Source organism: Pseudophryne corroboree, chromosome 1 (assembly GCF_028390025.1).
Source record: "Pseudophryne corroboree isolate aPseCor3 chromosome 1, aPseCor3.hap2, whole genome shotgun sequence".
In the NCBI taxonomy this organism is placed as follows: Eukaryota; Metazoa; Chordata; class Amphibia; order Anura; family Myobatrachidae; genus Pseudophryne; species Pseudophryne corroboree.
This window is the reverse complement of record NC_086444.1, coordinates 49,554,730-49,575,676: the sequence shown is the minus strand read 5'-3', so window position 1 is coordinate 49,575,676 and position 20,947 is coordinate 49,554,730.

Below are 20,947 nucleotides of genomic sequence, written 5' to 3'. Positions count from 1 at the left end.
CTTGGAGGAAACCCAGGGTTTGTTATCATTGTAGAAGAGAAGGGCATTATGCCAGCGACTGTAATAACCCACATAAAGTCAGGCCCCCTAGACCAAGAAATGAGCAAAATTAAAACACACACCATTATAAACAGGGGTCATATAGGAAGAATTTTGAGCCAAACCCATAATGTGCAACCAAGAAAGGTGATCATTAGGACTGATGGTAAGCCTGAGGTTATAGTTAATAAATTGGGAGGTCATTCCCTGAAGACACAGGAATGACCGGGTGAAACGTTGTAAATGTATCTGTGAAATGTTTTCTTTTTCTCTCTCCCCACCTCTGACGATTATTGGTAGGATTCAAACATTGCATATATACTTGGTCTTTGCAGAAGTCTACCAAACCCCAGCATGACCTATCCGCACCAATGTATTCTGGCCAGATACAGACAATGGAATATGGACGTGCTGGGGGGAGGGACTGCGCAAGGAAACCATGGGACATGTAGATATGACAGCCTGATGATCTGACAATGTTTTAGAAAATGTTTATGTTTGAAAAATGTTTCTTTTTTTTCTGTTGTTTATTGATGTGTTATGTTATATATGCATATAAATTGTTCTCTCTCTCTTTTTTTGTTTTTTTTTGTTTCCTCTCTCTTCTCACTCATGTTTTCATGTTTAAAAGATGGTATGTCACACATCAGTTAGACAAATGGTAATGCAAGATTTTTGCTCCTTACAGAGAGATCGCTGATTTGGAAGGAATATTGCATCATCGGAATGTTCGTTTGGAAGACTGAGAGACAGCACCTTTGAGATGACAGCAGAACAAGAAGAACAACAAGACTAGAGAACTTAATTATCGTGACAAGTTTCTCTCCCCCTCAAACTGTTTTCCTGTACCCCCATTACAAATTTCTTCTTTTCTCCTCCTGTAAGATGGACTTGCCCCAAGAGACTGTGACCCGGATTTTCCTGTTGACCATGATGTTAACCAGAACAGTCTGTTCCGGCGAGAGTACCAGTGAGGTCGAGAAAGGATCCAGAAAGGCTCCGATGACTGAGACGGAGGTGTAAATTTCTAATAGCAATACAACCACCAAGCAAAAGGCGAGTACCAGAAACGATCTAGCCATGTTAGTTGTAAACATTTTTCTCTTAAGGATTGTTAGCTGAAAAGAGAACTGTATCTGTAGGCTCTGTGACAATGTAGTTGAGGATGGGTGCATCAAGAAATGCCAATCCAGTTTTAATATCCACATGGACCGGCATCCATTGAGTGACTATCACTCCTTAGTGGGTAGTGTGTTAAATCAAACAGATTGTTGGGTATGCTCTCAAGTACCTCAAGGTCATAGCAAATCAGGGCTAGTACCATTTCCTTTAACGGTAGGGGAGGTACTTGAGCTAAAGGGTGGGAGACCGGTGGACAGGAGGTTTAATATCTCCAGCCCTCCTAGTTTGAAGCTCCACCAATATCATGTGGATAGATCCCTCATATGTTTTAACATTTCCAATCCCCAAAAGCCGGGAAATTGGGAAGTGTCATGGAGTAATCAAACCATGACCTTTTCACACAGAGCAGATAGAATGCCTACAGATACAGAGCTTGTACGCCACATAGCCAGTAGAGGAAAATCTTTCCGGTATAGGTATACCTTAGGAAATAGGATTACTAGAGTTGGAGAGGTATCACCAGGATACTGTGCACATATCGTACAACCTGATACGTGTACTAAGCAGATGGAAGAATTAGGGTTAGGAGATTTCACATGGAAGGTGTGTAATATGGTTATGTCCTACTCCGTCCCATATGTTCTCCCCGATGATGCATATTTCATATGCGGGAGAAAGGCGTACAAGTGGCTTGCCCCAAACTCTGAAAGATTGTGTTATATTGGAAAAGTACTGCCCGAAGTAATGACTGTATCACATGACAAAATGAAAGACATACACCGTGGTGCCCAAGCTCCTTATACTCACACCCATTACGAGCACGTTGTTAAAAGGCACCTGATAGAGAAGACAGAGCATCCGGCCTCTGATCTGATAAGTGAATCCACCGGGATTCAATTCTTAATCGCGTTAGATTTCACCCGCACCGCTAGAGGAGTGCTGAATTATAAATACATATCGGCGCTCGCAAATTTGTTAGATAATATCACTGAAATGTATGATGACACATTTAGGTATACTGGAAGGGAACTTCAAGCTTACAAAACAGAACTGGTACAGCATAGAATGGTTCTCAATTACCTCACAGCAGTGACAGGCGGATATTGTGTCACACTGGCAACACAATACGGCGTGAAATGTTGCACATATATTACGAATAGCACCGAGGATCCGGTCGAGGTCATAGACCAAAAGATGGACGATATTCTCCAATTGAAGTGGGAATTTCGCAGGAGACACAATCTCACTCTTGCTGCTGTAGGTAATGAGCTGACTGGTTGGGTGTCATGGTTGAACCCGCGAAATTGGTTCTCCGGTTTAAGAGACTGGGCTCAAGGAGTCATAATGGATGTTGGGAAGTTTCTCCTATGTATCTTAGGTGTTGTCATATCGATTGGATTGATATTTAGATGCGGTCAGGCTTTAATGAAGTGCAAACATCGTACAAGGGTAATGAGTTTGAGGAGTGAGGAAACTGTAATTCCAATGGATGTGATTTATGACCCAAATGTAGAAACAATGATGTGATGAAAATGCGATTTCTACGGTCCGTTTCTTTCACCTGTTTTTCCGTTTTATCCAAGGTAACAAGACCCACTTGGACGAGGAATTTGATGAGCCGATATACAGACAACAGAGGGATTAAAGAAGAAGTTTGACAACCTGATACACAGATTTTTGATGAACTATGCCATGGATCCCCAGTTTCCCTAGAAATTTTAAAATTACGCTAGCCCAACACTTTTGTAAATCTATGGACATTGACAGCTTTGCTCGCACCTTATGAGCAAAAGCACAAAGAAGACTGCAATCAACAGACACCAAACAAGACCTCAATCGACGAATGTTCATTTACCTGACATAGAATACCACTGCATTTACCGTAATCATGTCTTTTCTTCATTTCCACAACCCTCAGGTAATGACACACATAGTCGATAGGGAATACAGGCACAGATATCAGCAATCACATATCTCCCCCATTCATGTATCATCAACTAAAATGTGCTCCCCCATTTTGTTACAACCAAAGCCGAAAAGAGCTCGGTAAAGTTTGACAGCCCATCCACAGACCCGTACCACGGGATAAGAAGGAATTCAAATGTATACTTCGCAATACCTCGAAGCTTGATTTAAAACACGTACGGCACGATGATACATGACCCCCAAGCACGGATTCATACACACATGCTTCTGCTATCTCACTAGGTCATACCCTTTTCCTACCTTCTCCTCTCCTCCCCTACCCAACCATGTAAATGTATTAACCCCTGACATATATTTTTCTCTTTTGAAATGTTTTAGAAGGTGGCAGTTATTGTTGACTGCCAAAGGGTGGACTGTCAAAGTCAGAAAAATATCTCTATACACACTGCCATATTTGCACCTCATTCTGGTCCGTGCTGCGCATGCGTGCGCTCTCCCGTGCGTGCGCATACTCACAGTCGCGGGCACCCGCAGGCGCACGGTATGCGTATTTACGGTAGAGTTTATGTGATCGTAGCGTGCGACTCAATCGTTACATATTTTCAGTAATAATGTATTTTGTAGATCATGGTCCCTTTGATAGATTCTGAAAGTTTAGTTAACATAGCATGTTCCTGAACAGAGAGATCCCTCTTTGTATTGTACGAAGGGTCTAACAGGGGTCATACAGTGGTGTTTGGTACCCATCGGAAGAGTATTTAAATAGCAATATTCCGGTGTTGGTTTGGAGCGGATTAATCGCTCGTGCGAATAGTTATGGACATAAGAAGTTTATGTCCATTTACTATTATTTGTTCTTATTTAGTCATGCGGCGGGAAACTCAGTGTCCCACCCACCTGAACAGTTGGAAGCAGTCACAGCCCACCTGTATGAATCAACCTATGACCTTTTGTTATAATGCGAAGCCGAATTCCTGTGTCCAATGAACAATGAGATTGTAGGGACCATTGAATTGTATTGTGTGTGGGGCATAAATAGGCAAGCCGATCACATCCAGCTCACTCTTCAACGGTTATCATTGCTGAAAATCGGGAGCTGGATGTCCAGAGGCGCATGCGATCGTTTCCTTTGTGCGTAAGTGTTTCTCCGCAACTATATTGATCTTCTTGTTATTGTGGGCCAATCTCTCTCGTCCTCTTTCTCTCTTATTTTCCCTTAAATAGTAATTGTATTATATTTCCTGTGTAGTTATCTGGTTAGGTAGTCTATGTTATATTGTAGTGTATGATTTGTATTTGTATTAATTCTTTTGCAAGTATATCATTCAAAATATATATTTTAGGCGTTGGACCCTGAGCACGGTATCTGTGTATTTCTTATAGTATTAAGTATTCTCAGAGCGTCGGTGATGCTCGAACAGCTTTAAAGGTAATAAGGTTATACTGTGTTGCATTTATACTCTAACATTACACTAAGGTTTTACTGCACAATACACTGTTTATGGTTTAGATACAAAGGTTTAATATAGTGAGCGTCAGCGCCGCTGGTGATCTCCCCGTGGTCCCGAGCGTCCGATACGCTATAGCGAATCATTACGTTAGTCAACAGCCAATAACGTGCCTGCCTGTGATCTCTTGGCTGTGAGTGAACGTGACGCTTGAGCGTCTCGATCACGGCAAAGCGATTGTTACGCAACTAGCGTACCCTTACGGTACTTCATACGTAGATAGCGTACAGTGTTCTTAGACCTCATAAAGGGTATTATATACGAGAAATATTCAGCTTTATCACCATGAGGGAGAAAATGCTCTGTTCCTGGACTTTCCTGGTAATGTATGATTGCCATCTCCTGTGGTGAAACACCTTTCTTATTAATTAACTAGCTCACCACAGGTGATGGGAATCATACATTACCAGGAAAGCCCAGGAACAGAGCATTTTCTCCCTCATGGAGAGGGTCAGGTAGGCAAGTATGGTCTTGGCTGTCCATGTCTTTCTGCACCTCCTTTTCTTCATGTTTTCAATACTTATTCCCTGTGTCATTTCACATTATTATACATAATATATGGACGTCTATGGTTTTGATCTCTTTGCGTGTGTGGATTGCATGGGATGTTGCTGACATTTGGTGAATTTCATTACAATAGCCCCATTACAAATATATTTACTGAGAAAAATGTTGATGTGTTCAATACTTATTATGTACATAAATCATTCATGCTTTACACTCCAAGCTGTATTTCACTTAAATTCAGAGAAATATTACAATAACATTTTAAGGGGGTCATTCAGACCCGATCCCTGCTGTGCATTTTCACACAGCAGGGGTCAGGTCTGAAGTGCGTATGCGCCGGCGCATGGCTGACAGCCAGCAGCTGTTGTAGCCTGGGGATCGCCTCTGCCTGATTGACAGGCAGAGGAAGTTGCTGAGCGGCACGGTGGCATTTGGACGCAGTTTTGTGGGCATGGTCCGGACCGTGCTGGGGGCAGGCCGCAGCGGCTGTGTGACATCACCCGCAGCCGCTACGACCAGGGCAGTGATGAGTAGCTCCCGGCCAGCGCGCCGGAGCTGCGCTGGCCGGGAGCTACTCCTGAAGTACAAAAGCATCACTGCTGTGCTATGCTGTTGTACTTCTGCAGGGGGGGGGGGGGGGGGGGAGAAGGGCCTGACATGCGGGGCGGACTTGCTCTGTGCTGGGCGTCCCCCCGCATGTCTGTGTGCCTGATCGTAGCCCTGCAAAATTTTGCAGGGCTACGATCTGGTCTGAATTAGGCCCTAAGCTAGCTGAGAGAGGACAGAGAGGGAGAGAGAGAGAGAGAGAGAGAGTATTGGGCCCTACACACTGGCAGATAACACTGAAAGATTTGAACGATCTCGTTCATTAATGAACGAGAACTCGTTCATATCGTGCAGTGTGGAGGCACCAGCGATGAACGATGCGCGGCCCCCGCGCTCGTTCATCGCTGGTCTCCCGTCGGCTGTGCATGCAGGCCAATATGGATGAGAGTGCAGTTCCTTTGTATAGATAGATGACCAGTTTAATTCATAGTCATACTTGCCTACCTGACCCTCTCCATGAGGGAGAAAATGCTCTGTTCCTGGACTTTCCTGGTAATGTATGATTGCCATCACCTGTGGTGAGCTAGGTAATTGATAAGAAAGGTGTTTCACCACAGGTGATGGCAATCATACATTACCAGGAAAGTCCAGGAACAGAGCAATTTCTCCCTCATGGAGAGGGTCAGGTAGGCAAGTATGGTTTAATTATGTATTGTTTACTTTTCATGTGGAAATTAGGAAATTAGGTAGCTGGGTCTCCAATAGCTGCTCCACTGGTTTATCCTCTGTGTGTTTGTTGTACTGTTAAGCTAGTGATAATATTGGTCAGGTTCCACAAGTCAGTAAATCTATTGTTTATTTAAGGTAATCTGTACTTAAAACTCCTGCTATTGTTATACACTAATGACCCTTATAGCAGGCATACTGTAGCTGTATTCAGTCTGCATTGTGCCTTCTAGCTACTGTATACTAAAGACTAACTGGAATTTAATCCCTTAACTTCCACATCCGATCTAACCTTACCTGATACATTATGATTTGGCCCTTGTGCCATATAAAGGGCCCTACACATTCGCCGATATGCCGCCGAGGTGCCTGATGGCCGACAGGCGACCCGGCGGGGAAGGGGGGGGGGAGTGACGGGGGGAGTGAAGTTTTTTCACGCTCCCCATCACTCGGCCCCATAGCAATGCATGCTAATATGGACGAGATTGTCCATATTGGCCTGCATGTATAAGCAACCCGGCAGCAACGAAGAATGGACCGCGCATTGTTCATCATTGGTGCCTACACACTGAAAGATATCAACGATATCTCATTCATTAATGAACGAGATCATTCATATCTTTCAGGGAAATCGCCTAATGGGTAGGGCCTATAAATGTATTTATTCATTAACAGTTATTTATATGGTGCACACATACTTTTAGAAAACCTTGTAATAAGCAAGGCAGTATAATTACCAAATTCCGGGCGCAGAGTGGGAGGAGTTTCAGCTGACAGCAGGGACTGATTGGACGAGATCTGTCTGTCCCTGGAGTTTTCTGAAGAAATTAGGACTTTCCTCATATAATGCCATTCTCAGGAATACATACTAATTACCGGCGGATGGGATGCTAAGATACCGACAGCGGCATCCTGGCCACCGTTATGCCGGCAGTGGGGCGAGAGCTAGAAAGCCCCTTGCGGGCTCGCTGCGGGCACGGTGGCTCACTGGAGAGTAGCCTGGCTCGCTGGTATTCCGGCGGCGACATTTCACCGCCTGTCGGGATTCCGGCGTTGGCACTATGACCGCCAGGATCCCGAGGGGCGGTCTCCTGATTGCCTCCCCATTCTGTTATACTGTATAAGGTAAGCCTTTAAGGATTTCCTTAGCATTCTGCTCTATACAGGAGTGCAATGTTGTAAGAGTTGGACATTAACGAGAAGATAATTGCATTATTTTTACTGTTAGCCCTTTCCAACAGAGCGGTGACACTTAACTCATGTGAAAATGTTTGTTTCTGCATGATTTAAGTGACAGTTTTGCTTGCCAAATTGACCCCCTATGTGCCCTACCCCATGTACCCACATACACAAGGGTCATTAGAAGCTAATTAACCAACCGCTATGTTGTTGGATATCCAGAGCTAGGGTGCATTGGGAAATGAGCGATGTTGCGCTTCTGTATTTCTGAGTGGTGTCCGCAGTTGAACATAGCGACCGCACATTGGGGGAAAATTCAGAGTTGATCGCAGCAGCAAATTTGTTAGCAGTTGGCCAAAACCATGGGGGTCATTCCGAGTTGTTCGCTCGCAAGTGGATTTTAGCAGATTTGCTCATGCTAAGCCGCCGCCTACTGGGAGTGAATCTTAGCATCTTAAAATTGCGAACGATGTATTCGCAATATTGCGATTACACACCTCGTAGCAGTTTCTGAGTAGCTTCAGACTTACTCGGCATCTGCGATCAGTTCAGTGCTTGTCGTTCCTGGTTTGACGTCACAAACACACCCCGCGTTCGCCCAGACACTCCCCCGTTTCTCCGGCCACTCCTGCGTTTTTTCCAGAAACGGTAGCGTTTTTTCCCACACGCCCATAAAACGGCCTGTTTCCGCCCAGTAACACCCATTTCCTGTCAATCACATTACGATCGCCAGAACGATGAAAAAGCCGTGAGTAAAAATCCTAACTGCATAGCAAATTTACTTGGCGCAGTCGCAGTGCGGACATTGCGCATGCGCATTAAGCGGAAAATCGCTGCGATGCGAAGATTTTTACCGAGCGAACAACTCGGAATGACCCCCCATGTGCACTGCAGGGGGGGCAGATATAACATGTGCAGAGAGATTAGATTTGGGTGGGTTATATTGTTTCTGTGCAGGGTAAATACTGGCTTCTTTATTCTTACACTGCAATTTAGATTTTAGTTTGAACACACCCCACCCAAATCTAACTCTCTCTGCACATGTTATATAAGGTAAGGGGTTAAGGTTAGTGTTAGGGTTACCGTTAGGGTAAGGGGTTAGGGTTAGTGTTAGGGTTACCGTTAGGGTAAGGGGTTAGGGTTACCATTAGGGTAAGGGGTTAGTGTTAGGGTTACCATTAGGGTAAGGGGTTAGTGTTAGGGTTACCGTTAGGGTAAGGGGTTAGGCTTTAGGGTTACCATTAGGGTAAGGGGTTAGTGTTAGGGTTACCGTTAGGGTAAGGGGTTAGGGTTAGTGTTAGGGTTACCATTAGGGTAAGGGGTTAGTGTTAGGGTTACCGTTAGGGTAAGGGGTTAGGGTTAGGGTTACCGTTAGGGTAAGGGGTTAGGGTTACTGTTATGGTTACCGTTAGGGTAAGGGGTTAGTTTTAGTGTTGGGATTACCGTTAGGGTAAGGGGTTAGGGTTACTGTTATGGTTACCGTTAGGGTAAGGGGTTAGTTTTAGTGTTGGGATTACCGTTAGGGTAAGGGGTTAGGGTTACTGTTATGGTTACCGTTAGGGTAAGGGGTTAGTTTTAGTGTTGGGATTACCGTTAGGGTAAGGGGTTAGGGTTAGGGTTACCGTTAGGGTAAGGGGTTAGGCTTTAGGGTTACCATTAGGGTAAGGGGTTAGTGTTAGGGTTACCGTTAGGGTAAGGGGTTAGGGTTAGTGTTAGGGTTACCATTAGGGTAAGGGGTTAGTGTTAGGGTTACCGTTAGGGTAAGGGGTTAGTGTTGGGATTACCGTTGGGGTAAGGGGTTAGGGTTACTGTTATGGTTACCGTTAGGGTAAGGGGTTAGTTTTAGTGTTGGGATTACCGTTGGGGTAAGGGGTTAGGGTTACTGTTATGGTTACCGTTAGGGTAAGGGGTTAGTTTTAGTGTTGGGATTACCGTTGGGGTAAGGGGTTAGGGTTACTGTTATGGTTACCGTTAGGGTAAGGGGTTAGTTTTAGTGTTAGGGTTACCGTTAGGGTAAGGGGTTAGTGTTAGTGTTGGGATTACCGTTGGGGTAAGGGGTTAGGGTTACTGTTACTGTTAGGATTACCATTAAGGAAAGGTGTTAGGGTTACCTTTGAGGTAAGGGGTTAAGGTTACTGTTAGCGTTACCATTGGGGTAAGGGGTTAAGGTTGCTGTTAGGGTTACCGTTAGGGTAAAGGGTTAGTGTTAGTGTTGGGATTACCATTGGGGTAAGGGGATAGGGATACTCTTAGGGTTACCGTAATGGTAAGGGGTTAGTTTTAGTGTTGGGATTACCATTGTGGTTAGGGGTTAGGGTTACTTTTAGGGTTACCGTTAGGGTAAGGGGTTAGTGTTAGTGTTGGGATTACCATTGGGGTAAGGGGTTAGGGTTACTGTTAGTTTTAGGATTCCCATTAGGGTAAGATGTTAGTGTTAGGGTTATCGTTGAGGTAAGGGGTTAGAGTCATTGTTAGTGTTAGGGTTACCATTGAGATAAGGGGTTAGGGTTACTGGTAGTGTTAGGGTTACCATTGGGGAAAGGGGTTATGGTTACTGTTAGTGTTAGGGTTACCGTTGGGGTAAGGGGTTAGTGTTAGGGTTACCATTTGGGTAAGGGTGTTAGGGTTACCGTTGGGGTAAGGGGTTATGGTTACTGTTAGTGTTAGGGTTACCATTGGTGTAAGGGGTTATGATTACTGTTAGTGTTAGGGTTACCATTAGGGTAAGGGGGTTAGTGTTAGGGTTACCGTTGGGTTAAGGGTGTTAGGGTTACCGTTGGGGTAAGGGGTTATGGTTACTGTTAGTGTTAGGGTTACCATTGGGGTAAGGGGACAGGTGTATGTCTCATCTAAAGCAAGTCTTAGATGTCAACATTAGTTTCTAGGTCCCTTGGGCAACGGGTAGAAGAAGAGTTCCCATAATTTAGGCATCTCTAGCAAATCCTGAGGATGATCTGGGGGTTGTCCCAAGACAAAAACCACAGATGTCACAATTTGTGTTAATTTGAGACTATTGATATTTGTGTCCAAACATTTTCTTAACACTCCATTGCAGTCATTGTTCTGGTTATTCCGACCTGTCAGCTAAGGAAAACATCTAATTGGCCAAGGAGAAAAAAAATCTTATTTAGTGTGTTATATTCTTTTTTAATCTGAGGTGTAATTGTATCTATTTACCAAAGCTAAAATCACTGGCCTTGTTCATGGGAACAATACATACATACATTACATTTATAGAATTACCTTGTTTACGCTCTTCCACAACTAGCTCATTGGAAAGTTACAATAAACCAGGGAGGAAATGCTTAGTCTGGTCACAATGGGGAAGAAGTGTCAGTGAATAGGGCTGAAAGGGAGGATTAGTCATGTTTTAAATGTCAAAAGAAAGTACAAATTGCCTGGAATAAACATTTACATAGTCTAGAGCCCACGGGGGACTCTGTTTCCCAATCAGTCAGCATACAAAGAGCAGATTTTTAAGCCCTTCTGTCAAATCCTTCTACAAATGGGTTTGGGAGAACTACTGTATACTTAATAGAACTGTTTATTTCCACAATTTATGCATCTTAACCTATATGTTCCAGCGCATCAGCAAAAGAAAATATATCTATAGTTCAAGCTCATTGTTCTGCTTGTCTTCTGTTTATGGGGAAGATCTATCAAACATTGGAGAGAGATGAGGTACCAAACCATCAGCTCCTGTCATTTTTCAAACACACCTGTGGGGGAATGTACTAAGCCTTAGGAGCTGATTGGTCACCAGTAACCACACGTTTCTATACTATCTCCCATGCTTTTTGTATTATAAATGGCACCACTGGGGAAATAATCAGGTGCCTGTCTTTTGCTCCGGGTACTGAGAACCCAATAACAACCCTAAATGGCTGTCTAGCTGAGCTCCAGGAGTGGATGAGTGCCAGTTGGCTGCAACTGAACCCTGCTAAAACAGAGGTCCTTATGATAGGTCAAAGGACAAGACTGCAGCATAACCAAGCAACATGGCTTACGGTTGGGGGTTCAGAATTACAAAACATTGATCATGTGCAGAATCTTGGCGTTGTCCTGGCTTGACACTTAAACATCACACATCAGCCGCAATCAAAGCGTCATTCTTTCATCTGAGGAACATAGCCAGAATTAAGCACTTAATTCCCTCTGAAGATCTACCCAAAGTCATACATGCATTTGTATCATCTTGATTAGACTACTGCAATGCCTCTGCCTTGGTCTCCCAGCAAAAGAATTGCACCGCTTGCAGAAGGTACAAAATGCAGCTGCCAGACTATAAACCAACCAGCCACATAATACCCATTCTCTACTCCCTTCGTTGGCTACCTGTAAAATGGTGAATATTTTTCAAGATTTGCTTATGAGTTTTAAAGCCCTACGTGACCAGACTCTCTGACTCTATGGAACTCACTACCCTGCACAGTGCAAGAGGCCCCCACTCTAGAATCCTTCAAAAACAGATTCAAGACTTTCCTATTCACTCACGCATTTCCATACCTCCCAACTGTCCCGATTTCAGTGGGACAGTCCCGCTATTCGGACACTGTCCCGCTGTACCTCCCGCAGGTCGCAGTGTCACACGGGCGGGGGGGGGGGGGGGGGGCAGTTGGTGGAGGCTTTGATCATCTGCTTCTTTGCTCTGCAAAGCAGCCGGTGATCACTGAGTAACGGGTCCGTGATGCTCAGCCACGCCCCCACTCGACTGGGGCCATGCTCCTCCCACCCTAAGCCACACCTCCTTTTGGGGTCGCGCGCAGCTTCACCGTGCAGGGGTCCCTCTTCCTCCCTCATCAAAGTTCGGAGGTATGCATTTCCATAATATAACTTTAGTATCTCCATGCGCTCTGTATTTTCTAAAAAGCTTTTATGTACCTCATTGTTTCTGTTCTTTATTATGTGCATTCTATCAGTTAAGCGCCTTGAGTCCTATTGAAAAAAGAGCGCTATATAAATAAAATTGTTGTTAAATTAATCAAATACAGTATATACATATATATTTATACTGTATGTCTATACATTTTTAGCAGTGGCGTAACTAGAAATTTTTCTCCCCCAAGCCAAAAAATTAACTGCCCCCCCCCCCCCCCTCCCATAATTGGCACTAGTAAAGAGATTAATCTGTGTGCGCGCGTCACAAAAAGGGGCGTGGTTTTGCTGGAATGGGCGTGACTTTGCATAAAGGGGCGTGGTTTGCAGGAAAAGATGACCTTATACACCAGTTTTGCAACCTGCACGCCCAGACGTTGGCCACCACAGGAAAAAAATAATAATCCTGATTCATGCCCCTTATATTATTTGTCATTTTTCCTCCGTATAGTAATGGCCAGTATACATTATGCCACATACTGCAATGGCCCCTTATATCATTTGTCAATTTTCCTCCGTATAGTAATGCCCAGTATACATTATGCCACATACTGCAATGGCCCTTAGACATTATGTCACACACAATAATGCCCATGACACAATATGCCACACACCACAATGCCCCCGACACATTATGCCACACACTGTAATGCCTGTGACACATTATGACAGGCATCGCAATGCCCGTTATTCATTATGCTACACACTGCAATGCCCCTGATACATTATAGCACATACAATGCCGCCTGTGACACATTATGACACACACCGCAATGTCCGTGATACATTATGCCACACACTTCAATGTCCGTGATACATTATGCCACACACTGCAATGCCCCTGAGACATTATACCACATACCACAATGCCCGTGATATAGTATACCACACACACCATAATGCCTGTGACACATACCGCAATGCCCGTTATACCCTATACCAATGACCACAATGCCCGTTATACATTATGCCACACAATGCAATGCCCCTGAGACATTATACCACATACCACAATGCCCGTGATATAGTATACCACACACCGTAATGCCTGTGACACATACCGCAATGCCCGCTATACCCTATGCCACACACCGCAATGCCCGTTAAACATTATGCCACACACTGCAATGCCCCTGAGACATTACACCACATACCACAATGCCCGTGATATAGTATGCCACACACCGTAATGCCTGTGACACATTATGACACACACCACAATGTCCGTGATACATTATGCCACACACCGCAATGCCCATTACACATTAAGTCCTACAGTAAGGCTTCTAATTACTTTTAAATTACCTGCTCGTTACCAGGGGTTTCATGCTCTTGGTTCCATGCACGGTGCCAGGGGTTTTCATGCTCAGGGTGTCATGCTCGTTGCCAGGGGTTTCATGCGGTAGGTGTTATGCTTGTTGCCAGAGGTATCATGTGCTAGGTTTCAAGCTTGTTGCCAGGTGGTAATATTCGTTGCCAGGGGTATCATGCACTGGGTGTCATGCTCGTTGCTAGGCGGTAATGCTTGTTGCCAGGGATTTCATGAGCTGGGTGATGTGCTTGTAACCAGGGGGTAATGCTTGTTGCTAGGGCTGTGCTCCCAGTGCCACATATGCCCCCAGTGCCAGATATTCCCCCACAGTGCCAGGTACACATATGCCCCCGCAGGTGCCAAATATGCTCCCCCAGGTGCCAAATATGCTCTCCCAGTGCCAAATATGCTCCCCCAGTGCCAAACATGCCCCCCAAGTGCCAAATATGCTCCCCCAGTGCCAAACATGCACCCCCTGTGCCAAATATGTTCCTCCAGTGCCAAACATGCCCCCCAAGTGCCAAATATGTTCCCCCAGTGCCAACTAAGCACACCCCCCCCCCCCCCCCCGGGCTCCCCCGCTGCTGTGCAGTTTTGGAAAGGAGGGACACGGAGGGCACAGCGCACGCCTCTCCTTTGTGTCCTTCCTGCGTCTTCGGCGGCAGCGGCGTGTCTATCAAATGAAGTGCCGGTTCGTGAGCCAATCAGAGCTCACGAACGGGCACTTCATTTAACAGACACGCAGGGACACACAGGAGAGGCGCGCGCTGTGCCCTCCGTGTCCCTCCTTCCCAAAACTGAATCAGTGGTGGCGGCTAGGGCACCCCACAGCCCTGCGCGCCTCCAAGCAATCGCAGTGGCTGCGGACCCCTAGTTATGCCACTGATTTTTAGGCATTTAGTGGGAGGTTTACCAAAGCTTGGAGTAAGATAAAGTCCCAACCAATCAGCTTCTGTCATTTTTCAAACACAGCCTGTAACATGGCAGTTAGAAGCTGATTGGCTGATACTTTATCTCTCTCCACTTTATGTCTCTCCAAGCTCAAATCTCCTCCATGGTTACCATTCAGTGAAAAATTAATGGGGTCGGGTCTTTCTAAAGAGGAGCAGATTAGATTATGCTTTTGGTAAATGTGAAAGGAATATGACAACTGTGGCAGGGGCGGATTAGGATAAGAAATCAGCCAGGGAATTTTTTGGAAGCAGCCCTAATGGGGGAGATTTTTTTTGAGGTGATGGAGTCTCTTGAGGGGGAACGAGATAAGTTCTCTTAGGGTCTGATTGATTCTGAGTTGGACGTAGAGGGGTGATGGGCGGCCACTGAGAGGACAACGAGATCGGCCAAGTGGAAACCAGTCCGACAGACCAATCCGCTCATGACTTTGGGGCTGGTGATTTGACAATCACTCTAAGTTATCTCTGATTTAGAGATGGATTCAGGGTTGGACTGGCCCACAGGGGTACAGGGGAAACAACCAGTGGGCCCCACTGCCAGGAGACCCACCTCCTTCTCTAGGGATCAGGTTCCAGACTGTGCACTTGAATTGTACATTATACATATTATCTACAGTGCATTGCAGTTATTAATCTGGTACATTATCATGCATGCACTAGCAGTATTTACTATATATATTTTTCATGGGGCCCATACCATGGTTAGCCAAGCCTCTGTGGCAGGTGGCCACACCCCTAAGCATGGGCCTCTACCACTGCATCCCCCCAGTGGGCCCTCCATGCCCCAGTCCGACACTGGATGGATGCTAATGCTCAGTGGCCATATCTTCGTACGTAGTGACTGTGCAATAACGTGCTAATGCCGCAAGAGGAGTCTTGTGTACATATAGGGGGTCATTCCGAGTTGTTCGCTCGTTATTTTTTTCTCGCAACGGAGCGATTAGTCGCTAATGCGCATGCGCAATGTCCGCAGTGCGACTGCCCCAAGTAAATTTGCTATGCAGTTAGGTATTTTACTCACGGCATTACAAGGTTTTTTCTTCGTTCTGGTGATCGTAGTGTGATTGACAGGAAGTGGGTGTTTCTGGGCGGAAACTGCCCGTTTTATGGGTGTGTGTGAAAAAACGCTACCGTTTCTGGGAAAAACGCGGGAGTGGCTGGAGAAACGGAGGAGTGTCTGGCCGAACGCTGGGTGTGTTTGTGACGTCAAACCAGGAACGACACTGACTGAACTGATCGCAGATGCCGAGTAAGTCTGGAACTACTTAGAAATTGCTAAGAAGTTTCTATTCGCAATTCTGCTAATCTTTCGTTCGCAATTTTGATAAGCTAAGATTCACTCCCAGTAGGCGGCGGCTTAGCGTGTGTATTGCCTCCTGTCACTGCCCTGTCACCGCCCCCATTACCAGCAATGGGGATAATTCCAAGTTGATCGCAGCAGGAATTTTGTTAGCAGTTGGGCAAAACCATGTGCACTGCAGGGGAGGCAGATTTAACATGTGCAGAGAGAGTTAGATTTGGGTGTGGTGTGTTCAATCTGCAATCTAATTTGCAGTGTAAAAATAAAGCAGCCAGTATTTACCCTGCACAGAAACAATATAACTGTTATGTACACCAGTGCCTGCAGGAAAGTACTGGTGTCAGAACTGTTATGTACACCAGTGCCTGCAGGAAAGTACTGGTGTCAGAACTGTTATGCACAACAAATGGACTCACAGACAGACTGGGGAATATGACATAACGTACACAGAAGGTGATAGGGTAACAAAATACACACAAAGTGAACAGAGAAGCCCAGAGGCTAAGGAACTGGGTATCTCCCTTGTATTAGAAATGCTCAGATGGGAAAAGCAAGATGTTGTGTTTTAATACATAGAGAACCCGAAATGCTGTTGCTAAGGGCAACAGCAAAACCCTAAAGGGTTACCAACGGGTGTGGCAGTAAACTCCTTGGTCAGAGATGGAATGATAGACACAAGGAGAGTCTCCACAATCCTAATTCTCACTTGCAGTGCACAGGTTCAGTTTACTGCCACTAAACTGACCCCTGACACCTAGCACAGTGAGACAGGATTAGACAGGCAAGTCTTAGAATACAGCCGCAAACTTGCTAAGTTCACAGAGTAGTAACAGAACCCCAGCAAGCTAAACGACTGACTCCAGTCTTACTGCTAGGTCTGGATTGGCAGAGTGTAATACCAAATCCCCAGGCCTATTTGCAGTAAGCAACAAACAAATACAAAGCTACACAGTACTGGCTAACTTTCAGGAACTGACTAACCAACAAAGATTCAGCAGCATCTGCTTAACCTGGAAAGAGGCCTTATAAAGCAGGTGCTGTCCACACCCCACTCAGACCTCACAGACTGTGAGTACAAAAACCAGCACCGGATCCCCTGCCGTGCACAGAGCCTATAACCACTGCACAGCAAAAGACCCGAACCGGAGTATCAGCTGCGCTCAGGTTACTCCGCTAGTACTTGTCTCCCGGTTGCCATGACGACGTGGCAGCACAGGGCAGGAGACCCTAACAATAACCCACCCAAATCTAACTCTCTCTGCACATGTTATATCTGCCCCCCCTGCAGTGCACATGGTTTTGCCCAACTGCTTACAAAATTCCTGCTGCGATCAACTTGGAATTACCCCCAATATGCGGTGGCGCTTAAGGCACTGCAAGTGACATCACTGCCCCAGATCTGCCCATGCATATCTAAAATCATCAGCGCTGTACGAGGGCATGGATCAATGGGTCGACCAAAAAAAAAAGGTCGACCCCATATGGTCGACATGCAGTAGATCAAAAGGTTGACATGACAAAAGTAGACCCACAAAAGGTTGACACAGCCAAAAGGCCAACGTTGGAATGGAATGGACAACACAAAAAATGCTGACACAAGTATTTTGTTTCTTGGTGTTATTTTGTATGTTTAACCACATTAGTGGAAACGTGTACCCTGGCTTCGGGCAAGGTTACTATTTCCAATCGTAGTCCACGTGTATGGTAAGTGGTGAAAATGTTGAGAAAAAAACAAAAACAACTTGTGTCGGCCAGATGTGTGTCAACCATTGTCATGTCGCCCATCAGCTTCTGTCAGTTTAAATGCTATGAGGGAGAATTATCAAAGCTTAGAGAGGGAGACAAAATGAAAAGAGAGAAAGTACTTACCAATCAGCTACTAACGTCTTGTTACAGGCTGTGTTAGGAGCTGATTGGTTGGTACTTTATCTCTCCCACTGTATCTCTTTCCAAGACTTGATACATCTCCCCCTAAGTATCATGTCAGATGGATCGTGCTGGGAGGTGTGGTTTTTTAACCTTTTTAAAAAAAATATATATATTCTCATGTCTACCCGCTGTTTACTAGTAGGTTTATAGCAATCGGTTATATCGTTTCTCGAGCAAGTCTTCTATAAGACTGAACTATTTCTTCCAGGTCTGGAAAGGTGTGCTCTTTTGGGAAGATAACTAACTGACATGGCATGAGAGATATATATATATATATATATATATATATAAACATAGCAATATAATAGCATGATAAAATATAGAATTTACAAAGCAAGGGTAAACAATAAAGCATATTTTTTTATATTTATTTGTTCTTATATTATAATGTACTATTTAAGTACTTTGTTATGTACATACGTACTGTATATTCCATATTTTAGATTCTGTATAAACCGTATTACTGTATTTTATTTTTGGGCACTTTATGCTCAAATTTTATTTATTGTGATACTACATATGGTAATGTATTTAAAATGTGTTATTTTTGGGGGGTACTGTAGGCTCACATTTTTTTATTATGATATTATACTGAAGGATAACATCTTTACTGTCATCTGTGAAATCTCAGTATATCTCCTTTGTAGATTAAAGTGTCACATGTAACACACCATGGACCTCATTCAGTAAGGATTGCAAAATTTGCGAATCGCAATCCAAACAATTATCGAACGACTGCGCATGCTCGAGTAAACACTGTGATAGAAATTGCGCACACTTTGTGATTGCAATGTAGCCGCTGTCGGGGCGGAAACCTGCCGTTTTCTGGGTGTGTCTGAAGAAACGCAGGCGTGCCCAGGTGTTTTTAAGGAGGGTCTCTGACGTCAGCGATGACCGCTTCCAGCCTCTTGAGTCACAAGAACTGTGGACGACCTTGACTGGCGCAGATAGGAAAAATCTTCAATGTTCCGGGAATTGCATATGGTTCTGCGATCAGCCCGCGTATTGCGCAATTCGCAATTTTTGCAATGGGCGTTTTTTTTCTATTTCCGGGCGGCAACTATTTAATCGCAGAAACTGCTTTTTAGCAGAAACGGCAATCCTTACTAAATGAGGTCCCATCAGGGCCGGAGCTTCCATTAGGCAGCCGCCTAGGGGCGCCGGATCCTGAGGGGGCGACCAGCTACAGCTGCCTGAAAAAGGTAGCGTGGTCCTACCTCACAGTCGTCGCAATCCCCCCCCCCCCCCGGCGCTCTTATCTTACAGTAGTCGCGACTGGCAAGCTCCCATATTGCAGCCCTCAGCTCCGCCTCCACCTGCCTCCGGCAGTAACTTTGACAGCTCCTGGAGTCCTGGCTGGGGGTAACATGCGGCGCTGCTCTTCATTCCAGACTCTTTTGCAGATTACTCGACCCCAACTCTGCATCGCAGCCTGTAGGTAAGGTGGTTGCACAGTGCACTCTCTGCATTTGATAAGGAAAGAGGGGAGAGCAGCAGTCTGGGAAGGGAGGAGTGGGGGGGGGGGGCGGAGATTAGCAGCAGGCATGCACACTGTCTGGGGGGATGAGCAGCAGCACACACACAGATAGTGGGGGAGATAAAACAGCAGACATTTAACAGAGTGTGGGGGGGGGGGGTGAGAGCAGCAGTCACCCACACATACTGGGGAGATGGGGAGAACAGAGCAGCCATGCAACAAGCTGTGGGTGGGGGAGAGCTGCAGCATGTCTTTCACCTGAAGGGCGGGTAGGGGGAATGGGCAGTAGGCAGAAGTTTTGCCTAGGGTGCCAAGAAACCTTGCACCGGCCCTGGGTCCCATGATGCCTGAGGGCAGACTTACCTACATTTTGGCTGCTCTCTGCGGGAGAGAGCAGCCAGGTCAGCTCAGAGGGCGGGCAGGGGAGGCTGTGACGTCGTGGAGGGGGTGGGCCGGAGGCGGGATGGAGCAGAGCGGGGGCGGAGCAAGGGCGGGGTCATGACGATGCCTTTTTTAAGCCACGTCCCCGCTCTGTAATGCCGCGATCACCGGCATTACACTGCAGGGGGCGTGGCTATGATGACGCGATTCAGCAAGAATCGCGTCATCAACTGCCCGGACCGCCCACTTTACACACTAAGTGGGCGGACGGGCAGGGGGTCCCCACGAATCGGGAGACTTGCCTGCTCTTCCGGGGGGCCGGGAGGGTCACCCGATTTTCGGGAGCCTCCTAGCCATTCCGGGAGAGTAGGCAAGTATGCCTCAGGGGCAAACACAGGATTTCTGGAGGGGAGTTTCCAAATGTTTGATTTTATGGCCTAATTCAGATCTGATCGCAGCAGCAAATTTGTTATCTAATGGGCACTGCAGGGGGAGTGGGGTGGGGGGCAGATGTAACATGTGTGGAGAGGGTTAGATTTGGGTGGGTTATTTTGATTCTGTGTGGGGTAAATACTGGCTGCTTTATTTTTACACTGCAATTTAGATTTCAGTTTGAACACACCCCACCCAAATCTAACTCTCTCTGCACATGTTACAACTGCCCCCCCCCCTGCACTGCACATGGTTTTGCCCATTAGCTAACAAATTTGCTGCTGCGATCAGATCTGAATTAGAGCAATTGTCACCAGCCCATGAAGGATGCACAATTAGCATGTAACAGGCTATATTCTGCCCTAAAGTGCAGTGTATGTAATACAGTAGGTCACACATATGCAGGCCCAATGATCATGGTAAGCCACTTCCCAGATTCTCTATCTGGTGCAATGGTTGAGCACTCAGGTCCACACACACGCACACACAGCAGACTCTGTAGGAAAATCTGCTGCCACTGGCTCTGGCCATGCTGAGGAAGGGGGTTTTCCGGGCATCTGGAACCCCCCCCCTCCCCCTCTGCATTTACCTATGCACTTTCATTACATACACAGTTAAGTCGTTTCACACAATCCAACATGATCATTATTAAGTGAAGACACTGGCCGAGTGGCCGTGATGGAACCTCAGGGCCTCAGTCTATAACTGGAATTCTGTACAGAGTTCTTCTTTATA